We start from the raw sequence: 11,129 nt of genomic DNA, 5'->3' as shown, positions 1-11,129 counted from the left end.
CTGATGTGATTTTTGACTGGATGTAATAAAAGGAGTGTACCTGAGAGGCTGGTGAAGATGAGCTTGATATCATTTCCCTTGGTGGGAATTTGGTTCCTCACAGTGGGGACTTAATTGCCTTTGCAAAGCCGTGGAGATCCTGAGGCTTGTGAGCCAATGATTTCCGTTCCACTCTGCCTCTTCGTAGCCATGTGACCTGGAGCATGTTTCTTACCCTTTCTGATTCCCCATTTCCTCACTTATAAAACATGGATAATAACATACTGACTTCCATGACAGATTGTTCAGTAATGGCCTCTGATGAATTATCTCTCCTTGTGTAAGTCCCCTCTCACATTGACTCTGGGCTTGGCTGTGGGACTTCCTCTGGCAATGGGACATCAGCAAACGTGACTCAGGCAAAGGCTTGAAAAATGCTGCACACTGGGGCTTGCTGTCCTGGAACTCTGCCATCCCCTGGAAGAAGCCCAAGTTGGCCTGCTGGAGACACCTGACCCGGTCAACAGTCAGCACCAACCTCCAGACATGTGAGCAAAGCCACGTTAAACCTCCTGAACCCATTTGTTCCCTTGGATGATTGCACGTGAGTGACCCCGGGCATGACCAGCAAAAGAACGGCCCAGCTGAGTCCAGTTCAAATTGCTGGCCTACCGAATTGCGAGCAAGTAAAATGGTCGTTCCTTTAAGCCACTCCATGTTAAGGTGGTTTGTTACACAGCGGTAGATAATGAATACAACAGCCTCAAGGTGTGTCTCCGAGGACTGAATGAGAAAATGTATGGAAAGCATTATATCTTGTTTGGCATGAAATAATAGCTCAGTCAAGTGTAGTCATTATTATTATATTATGGAGCCAAGTTTCTTTGCTTTGGGGACCCTCTCTGTTGGCCTTTCTAGTTACCCCAGTGTAAGGTGAATTGATATTGAGAATTCTGTGAGGTCACCTTAAGTCTGCCTGTGGTGAATGCAGATCAGGAGGTTAAGGGCTGCCTTGGGTGGACTTTAACCTGACTACTCTTTTTTTTTTTTTTTTTTTAACCTGACTACTCTTGAATGCAGGGAGAAAGGAATTTCAGACAGAGACCAGGTGGCCCCAATGGGCAGTTATATAAGGTTAAGTAACCAAGGTGGACAAATCTACTGTGGACTCTTGGGTCTTTTCTGGGGCCCCAGAGTTTGCCCTGAACTGTACTCTGGGGGGCTTCTTCCCTCCCTTTCACATGTTTTTTGAGCCTCTACAGTGTGCCAGGCCATAGGTGCCCAGGAGATAAGATAGACATCCATCTGCCATTCTAGACAGACAGTCAGCCCATAGCTAATGTTACCAGGTGGTGAGGCACCCTCTGAAGGAAAGTGAGTGGGGTAACAGGAGAGAGTGGTGGGGAGATGCAGTCAGGAAAGGCTCTCAAAGCAGATGCCGTTTGAAGGCCCCTCGGGAAGAGACATCCAGGAGAGAGAACAACCTGCACAAAGATCCTAAGATGAGAACGTCCTTGGTGTGTTGGATGTGGCTAGTGAGTGATGGAGACTCACAGGACATGAGGCCAGAGAGGTGGGCAGGGCCGCATTAGCCATGGTGAAGGCTTTGGGTTCTATTCCAATTAGTGGAAACTTCGGTGTTGTTTGTGTTTTCAAAAGCTCACGCAGACCCATTTTTAAAGAATGGAATCGGGAGAGGGAGTAAGAGAGGAAGCAGGAAGACCAATTAGAGGTGTAGCTGTGAACCGGTGGTGCCGTAGACCAGGGCTGCAGCAGTGAAGATGGGGAGGAGTGGCTGAATTCAAAACGTATTTTGAAGGTAGAGCCAGAGCCTGGCGGTGGAGCGAATGGGGGATGAAGGAAAGCAAGGCATAGAGGGTCACTTCTAGGTTTGCGGCCTGAGTAACTGATCACCCCTTTAACTGAGGCACAGACCAGGGCAGGGGCAGGGACAGGTTGGGGATCGGGTGAAGACAGAAGTTTTGTTTCAGATCTCCTCGAGTTACGATGCTAATAAACATCCAAACGGAGGGGCCAAGTGGGCAGCTGGATAAGCAAGACTATTTCCAAGAACGAGGCACTTAAGTTTGGAAGTGATGATTCTCGATGGCATTTCAAGCCATAATTCTGGATGAAATTACCTGGGAGAGGAGAGGAGTGAATGTAGACAGAGGCAGAGACCCCTCCGTGCTTGGTGGCTGAGCAGAGAAGAAGCCAAGGATGGAGACGGCATAGAAGTAGGAGCAAAGCCAGGAGAACGTGGTCTCCCTGTGTAGCAAAGGGGCCCTCTGCACCCCCAGAGCCCCACCCCAGGGAAAGCAGAAGGCCCCTCTCTTTGAGGAACCAGGCTTGCTACGGGAACGCCCCAAGCTCCACTGAGCTGCCCAGGGGCAGGAGGAAAACGCAGCTGCGTTTTTGCCACGTGTCTTACTGAACCTTTTGTCCTCTCCCTGGATGGCATTTAGGGTCATAAAAATCTTGGGTCAGATCTTGGTTCTGCCACTCTCTTGCTTGTTGAAGGACCCTGTGCCACAGATTTCATCTCTCAGAGCCTCAGTATCCTCATCTGTACAATGGGCAGCCCTCCTCCCCTACAGGGTAGCTGTGAGGATGGCAGGTGTGTCACAGCGCCCAGCACAAGACCTCACACTTGACAGGAACTCGTCAAACTCTGATGTCCCCCATTTCAAGGCTGCCCGATCTAGTCAATCACTTGGGATGTGTTTTATCTGAGACTGGCAGGGCCTAGAATACCCTCCCCCGCATCTTCCTCTGCAGGCCCCAGAACAAGCCCCCATACATGTGACACTTTAAAGATTTTACCTTTAATCACTATAGGGAAACAGAAGTGGACAGCATCTCTGAGCCATTGTTCCAGCTGTTCCCTCTTCTTGGAATACCCTTCCCTACTCAACTCACTGATGAACTACTTGTCCTTCAAGATCCAGCTGCAGTATCACCTCCTCTCTGGGGCTTTTCCTGCTGCCCCCACCCCCAGGCAGACAGACTCCTCCCCCTCCTCCCCTGTGTCCTTGCAGCCATGACCTGTGAGGGGAGGGAGACACCGCAGACATATCCTTGCTCACCTTGGTCAGAGATGCACAGAGGGTTGCCACAGAGGGTGCACCTTTGGGTCCAGCTCTCCTGCTGCCTCCCCCATGGGCCAGAGACCCCTGGAAGGGAATAGGATCTCATGATCTCAGAGGTGGGAACTCAGCCCTTTGGACTCCCCTGGATCATGTTAAAAATTAATCTGCAAGAAAGGATTTTCCCCTACAGGTTTCATAGGGAGCATGGTCCTGCCGACGCCTTGATTGCAGACTTCCAGGTTCCAGAACTATGAGATAATAAATTCTTGTTGTATTAAGCCACCAAGTTTGTGGTAATTTGTTACAGCAGCCCTAGGAAATGAATACACTGCCTAAGAGTCTAAATAAAATGCAAAAGAGAGGCTCTAATTAGAATCAAATACCCATCTTCCCCTGAAAGGCCTTGGTACTAATCCATCATGCCTCCCCTTGTCATTATTTCAATGCAAGACTCCTGGGTCCCCTTTCCCACACAGCTTCGTACATCTCCTTATTTGATTTTATCTCCCACCCTCCTGACTCCCAAAAAAAGAAAAAAAAATTAATCTGCAAGTGCCTGGCGCTACCCAGAGTAGGCCACTGTGCAGAGAGTTCCAGAAGAAGTTGTTTCTCCCCCACCAGCTCTGCCCTCACTCCTCTGTCCCTGGGCTCTGAGTAGGGAAAGGACTGGCCTGGGAGCTCCCCTGGGATGTTTGGAGCATGGGGACTATTTTTAGGTTAACTAAGGTGGTCAGGCTGGTTTCAAACTCGTTAGAAGGGCTGAGAAGCAGACTCTATTCCAGGAATAATCCCCAAACCTCATTGCAAAACTAGCCCTTCAGGGGAGCTTCTGCCACCACTGCTACCACTGCTGACTCAAGAATCTCACTGCCCTAGTCACAGTCAGGAAAGCTGCCAAGGTGGGAAGGAGCTGACACTCCTGTTAGCACCAAGAAGGTGGGAACTGGACTGGCCCTAGGGCTTCCTCCACACCTGCCTCGGAAGAACTGAAATGCCTCCACTGCAGCACACCCAGAAGAGCCATGTGTCTACCTCCTCCCAGTGATCAATTCTACTTTCCATTTCTGGTTTGTTTGCATCTTCCTGGCAGAAGCCAGGTGACATATGGAAATCCTAGCTGCAAGAGAGCCTGGTAATGTCTTCTCTAGCCTTCCAGCCTCTACAGTAGAAGTCATTATGAAGAGATGCTGAGCAGGGTCGGTCTTCAGTATTTGCCACAGTTCACTCCTTAGTTCCTCAACATCCATTTCCACCCTACTTTCCATGCTGAAACGTCCATAAAACAACCACAGCATGTTACTGCCCAAATTAATGCAAAGGTATCTCAAAAAAGAACATTCTTATCCTTTCCTTAGGAAAAAAAAAATCCAACGTCCCAGCAGTAACTGCACCCAGCTCCCACTCCGGGGAGCTTGAGTATGTTCATTTCTCGAACCTCAATCCCACAATATTCCATATTCTATAATCTATGCACTGAACTGTACAGTTTACCACTAACATTTGACCCTATACAAAATGGTAGAAGAAGAAAGAGAGACAATTAGCACCATCACTAAATATATGCATGGCGTAGCAAGGAAGGAAGAACATTTACATAAGTGATATAAGTCTCATTTCTGTTACTGGTCATGAGGCATTTATAACATCCTTCCTCTACTATCCATTCCATTTTTCCTTTGCCTTCAGCAAGCACTTCATGTGGTCAAAGGTTTTTACCTGGTGGGGTCACCTGAGCTTCATTCAGGAGGAAGCTGAGCCCATGGTTGTCCTACTCACACTGGGTTGCTGTCATCTTCCATTAATTTTAACCATTGGCCATGGAACTAGGAGACACCCCAGAGGGTTTCATGGGATCCAGAGACGCACTTCTTCCCCCTGTTCCCACTGTGCAGCAGCAAATATAATCCCCCCTTGATAACCAGAATCAGTCACTCTAGTCAACACGAAAGCACCCACCCACCCCCCTGTTCATCCAGGGCATGAAGAGTCTGAAACCGCCAGATGTCAGTCTCAATTTCCAAATCAATGGGACCTCGGTGGTGCTCTGGTGGAAACATTCTTCCTTTGCATACCAAGACCTCTAAACTAGCAGAGCCCAAGGCCTTGGGAAAGGGGAGCAAAAAATTTTTAAGTGATCCAGCCTAAGATTCCCTGACCCATGGATGCTGGAAAAGAGAGAAACATCAACTTGCATTGGTTGCTGAATCAGAGCATATGCCAACTTGGGCCAGCACTTAAGATTTGTACAAAGTTGTCTTCTAGCCAATACTAACCAAGTACCAGTAGGCCATGTCACCAACCCATAAAGCCAGATGATTCTGGTGATAAGAGTTTGTGGCAGCACCTGTGAATCTCATACTCATCCGCCAATTTCTTTACTTCTTTTGCTGAAAAATGTCTCTGGTCAGCAGCAATGCTATTTGGACTACCATGGTTATGAATAAGACATTCAGTAAATCCGCTAATGATGTTGCTGGCAAAAGCATGGCCAGGAGAGAATGCAAAACCATAGCTAGAATAAATGTTTATTCCAGTGAGGGCAAATCTATGCCACTTGCACAATGAAAGGAATCCAATGTAACCAACCTGCCACCAGATGGCAGGCCAGTCCTCTATGGGTCAGGTACCATAATGAAAGTTCAGAGCCACTGCTGTTGACGGTTGGACACACCTGTGGTCGGGAGACTAAAGCAGAAACTGCTAAAGTCCACCATGCTCTTCTTCCTTAATAAAATAGCCCTGATGTTATTCAGGTTATCAATGTACCCAACCAAAAAAAGTGTTTCCCAGTATCCTTTGCTACTATTAATGAGACCAAATAACTAAGTTATGGCTAATGAAGTGTAAGTGGAGGTGCACACTTTTTATTCTTCCACGATTCTTCCTTCCTGCTGCTTGGAATGAGTTTGTGAAGGCTAAAGCTCCAGCAGCAATCTTGAATCTTAAGATAAATTTGAAGATGGAAGCTACAACTAAGAAGGTGGAAACTGGATCCCTGATGACTATGGAGTCCTAGACTAAAAGAGAGATAAAATTGTATCTTAATTAAAAAATTATTATTTGGAGTTTTCTATAGTATAAGTCAAACTTCATTCTAGTTGATATTTATAGTAACTAAGACAGCAGGGCCACTCTTATTCAACATACTTTTGGAAGTCCTAGCCACAGCAATCAGAGAAGAAAAAGAAATAAAAGGAATACAAATGGGAAAAGAAGTAAAACTGTCACTGTTTCCAGATGACATGATACTATACATAGAAAATCCTAAAGATGCCACCAGAAAACTACTAGAACTAATCAATGAATTTGGTAAGGTTGCAGGATACAAACTTAATGCACAGAAATCTCTGGCATTCCTATACACCAACAATGAAAAATCAGAAAGAGAAATTAAGGAAACACTCCCATTTACCACTGCAACAAAAAGAATAAAATACCTAGGAATAAACCTGCTTAAGGAGGCGAAAGATATGTACTCAGAAAAGTATAAAATACTGATGAAAGAAATCAAAGATGACATAAACAGATGGAGAAATATACCATATTCTTGGATTGGAAGAATCAATATTGTGAAAATGACTATACTACACAAAGCAATCTACAGATTCAGTGCAATCCCTATAAAACTACCAATGGAATTATTCACAGAATTAGAACAAAAAATTTTACAATTCGTACGGAAACACAAAAGACCCCGAATAGCCTAGCCAAAGCAATCTTGAGAAAGAAAAATGGAGTTGGAAGGATCAGGCTCCCCGACTTCAAACTATGCCACAAAGCTACAGTAATCAGGACAGTATGGTACTGGCACAAAAACATAAATATAGATCAATGGTACAGGATAGAATACCCAGAGATAAACCCATGCACATATGGGCACCTAATTTATGACAAAGGAGGCAAGAACATACAGTGGAGAAAAGACAGCCTCTTGAATAAGTGGCGCTAGGAAAACTGGATGGCTATGGGTAAAAGAATGAAATTAGAGCACTCCCTAACACCATACACAAAAATAAACTCCAAATGGATTAAAGACTTAAATGTAAGACCAGACGCTATAAAACTTTTAGAGGAAAACATAGGAAAAACACTGTTCGCCGTAAACCACAGCAAGACCTTTTTTGACCCACCTCCTAGAGTAACAGAAATAAAAATAAACAAATGGGACTTAATTAAACTTAAAAGCTTTTGCACACCAAAGGAAACCATAAACAAGACAAAAAGACAGCCCTCAGAATGGGAGGAAATATTTCCAAATGAAACAACAGACAAAGGATTAATCTCCAAAATATACAAACAGCTCTTGGAGTTGAATATCAAAAAGACAAACAATCCAGTTAAAAAATGGGCAGAAGACCTAAATAGACATTTCACCAAGGAAGACATACAGATGACCAAGAGGCACATGAAAAGATGCTCAACATCACTAATTATTAGAGAAATGCAAGTCAAAACTACAATGTGATATCACCTCACAATGGTCAGAATGGCCATTATCAAAAAATCTAGAAACAATAAATGCTGGAAAGGGTGTGGTGAAAAGGGAACCCTCCTGCACTGTTGGTGGAAATGTAAATTGATACAACCACTATGGAAAACAGTTCCTTAAAGAACTAAAAATGGAACTACCATATGACCCAGCAATCCCACTACTGGGCATATACACTGAGAAAACCATAATTCAGAAAGAGAGATGTACCACAATGCTCACTGCAGCACTATTTACAACAGCCAGGACATGGAACCAACCTAAATGTCTATCAAGAGATGAATGGATAAAGAAGATGTGGCACATATATACAATGGAATATTCCTCAGCCATAAAAAGAAACGAAATTGAGCTATTTGTAGTGAGGTGGATGGACATAGAGTCTGTCATACAGAGTGAAGTAAGTCAGAAAGAGAAAAACAAATACTGTATGCTAACACATATATGGAATCTAAAAAAAAAAAAGTTTTACTGATAAACCTAGTTGCAGGGCAGGAATAAAGATATAAACATAGAGGATGGACTCGAGGACACAGGGTGGGAGGGGGAAGCTGGGGCGAAATGAGAATAGCATCGACATATACACACTACTGAATGTAAAATAGTTAGCTAGTGGGAAGCAGCCGCATAGCACAGGGAGATCAGCTCGGTGCTTTGTGATGACCTAGAGGGGTGGGATAGGGAGGGTGGGAGGGAGGCTCAAGAGGGAGGGGATATGGGGACATATGTATGCATGTGGCTGATTCACTTTGTTGTACAACAGAAACTAACACGGTATTGTGAAGCAATTATACTCCAATAAAGATCTATTAAAAAAAAAAAACGATGGTAGGGAAAATCTAAAATATAACAATAATTACAGTAAGTGTAAATGGATTGAAGTATCTGACCAAAAGACAGAGACTTTTAGAAGAAATATTTTTAAAGCCAATAATACGTCATTTATAACAGACTCACAACAAAGGAAGAAAAGATTAAAAAACGAGGCCAGGGTTCTTATTGTAGGGCCCATGGACTCTCACTGAGTCATTGGATAGAATTCAGGGAGTCCATGAACTTAGAAGTAAAAAAATATGCCTTTAATTTTACTAACTTCTGAGTAAAGTTTAGCCTTCCCATCATTTATAAAGGTAGACAACAAATCACAGAAATATTACAGTACCTGTGACTTTGTCACCAATGTAAATCATAAATATTTTCACATCACTTTATTGCAGTATTCCAAAATACATTTCACTCCTATCATGACTTCAAAATCACAGTAGTTATTAGGCTTACTGTTAGAGCTTGTTATTTAATGCATTAATTTAAAAGTACACAAATATTTTAACTATTCTGATAACTGTATTTCAATACAACTGGCTTGCTTTATAATTCTAAGCATTTAAAACATTATTTTGAAAAGAGTTTTATAGGGGAGTTCCCTGGTGGCCTAGTGGTTAGGATTCTGGGCTTTCACTACAGTGGCCCTAACCCTTTAAAAAAACACACACAACTAGTTTACTAAAACCGACTCAAGAAGCAATAGAAAACTCAAATAGCTCTACAATATTGAAAGAAATTCAATTGATAGTTTAAATTTTTTTCTTAAAAGAAAACATGAGGTTCAGGATGGTTTTACAAGAAAATTCTCCCAAAAAGTCAAATGGATTACTCCAACATTTTCCAAATTCCTTCAGAGGCCAGATAAGAAAGTTTTCAGTGGATATTGAAAACTTGATTATAAAATGCACAGAGAAGAGCAAAGGCTCAAGTGGCAGGCGGGGATGGGGGGAGGTGAGGGTATTTGGCCTCCAGAAATCAATACTTATTATAAAGTTATAATAAAGACAGGTATGGTATGGGTGTAGGAGTGAAAAAATTCACCAATGGAACATAATAGAGTCCAAAACAAGTCCCACTCACATATAGAGTTAGCTATGGGGACTTCCCTGGTGGCGCAGTGGTTAAGAATCCCCCTGCCAATGCAGGGGACACGGGTCTAGGAAGATCCCACATGCCACGGAGCAACTAAGCCCGTATGCCTCAACTACTGAAGCCCGCGCGCCTAGATCCCGTGCTCCACAAGAAGAGAAGCCACCGCAGTGAGAAGCCCCTGCACCGCTACGAAGAGTAGCCCCTGCTTGCTGCAACTAGAGAAAGCCCGCACACAGTAATGAAGACCCAACGCAGCCAAAAATAAGTAAATAAATAAATTTATTTAAAAAAAGAAGTGTTAGCTATGATCATGAGTAACTGTTTAGTGAACGAATAAGTGAGTGAATGGTATTTGAGCTCTAACATGGGGACTCTGGGTGGTTTTTCTCACTGAGCAAAGGCCTGGGGCGGAGGTTGGGGAGGCTTTGAGGACCTTGATAATCTCCATTGTCACTCAAAACATCTTCTTTGATATTCCTATTCTTTGATCTGGGCAATTAAGTTTTCTTAATTTTATGTGAAGTGGAGATTAAAGCATGTTTAGAAAATGCCATTAATATTGCTCATCTTGGGAATTCCCTGGTGGTCCAGTGGTTGGGACTTGGAGCTTTCACAGCCGGGGCCCCAGGTTCGATCCCTGGATGGGGAACTAAGATCCTGCAAGCCAAAAAAAAAAATGTTTTTATATACGTATTTATCTATAGTTGATCTATAACTTAGCTCTAACCAAGTTTCCAGGCCTACCCTCTCCTTCTATCCAGATGACCACCCCAAGCCCCCTCTATAAGGAATTCTAGAGCTACTGCTGGCTCTCAAGCTCCACACAGCTGGGTTTGTAATGGTCACTGTCCCCCTTTATGGCATGGGTAGGTAAAGAGCTTTGAAGGCGCCAAGGGCCATCAGTAGCCTGGAGGTCGTCCATGTCCTCTTGGTACCGTGGAGCCAAGGAGTCCAGCCCCTGGCCTGGGCAGGGCTGGGCTGAGCTGAGCTGGGGTGAGTCAAGACAGGGCAGGGGACAGATACAGGGTTGCTTAGTGAGGCCTCTTAACAGGCCTGGCAGGCCAGCAGGGCACCGTAAGTCTTTTCCCAATTGTGATGCTACTTGGCCACCGAAAGCTTTGGAATTATTCCCATGTCAAGTGGGTGCACATGGTCCCAGGACATCCTTTGCTTTCTTTCCTCGAGCCTTGGGGGAAGGGCTTTTGGGGTGCCTGGGCTGTACAGGGATAGAAGAGGCAGGAGAGCCCTCTCGCTGCTTCCTCCACCAGCCCTGCCTCAGATCCTGGAAACTGCTCTAGATGCCGAAGGTATAAATCCAGGAGGAGAGTGCAACAGAGTGGGAGGGAACCAGCTGCTTCTCTGAGGGCCAAATATGTGGAAAGGAGGTGTGGGGAATCTGAAGGAGGGAAGGGAGGGAAGGGGAAGGGGAGACTCTACAGTTGGGTGTTTGCCTGTGTCTCCACGTGGCTGAGAGCTCCAGGCTCAGGACACAAAGATGCTACACTGCAGAACCCAGAGATGTCAGCGTGCAGAGCATGGAGTTGCTGCTTCATTTCCCACCTCGCCTCCCTTTCCCTTTCCCCACACCACCCATTTAAGCCCTAAGAGAAGCTACAGATTCACTCCTGTTTGCTGCGGGTCTGGGGACATTCGGA

Source organism: Monodon monoceros, unplaced genomic scaffold (genome assembly GCF_005190385.1).
Source record: "Monodon monoceros isolate NGI ecotype Baffin Bay Population unplaced genomic scaffold, NGI_Narwhal_1 Super_Scaffold_18, whole genome shotgun sequence".
NCBI lineage: Eukaryota > Metazoa > Chordata > Mammalia > Artiodactyla > Monodontidae > Monodon > Monodon monoceros.
This window is presented reverse-complemented; position numbering follows the sequence as displayed.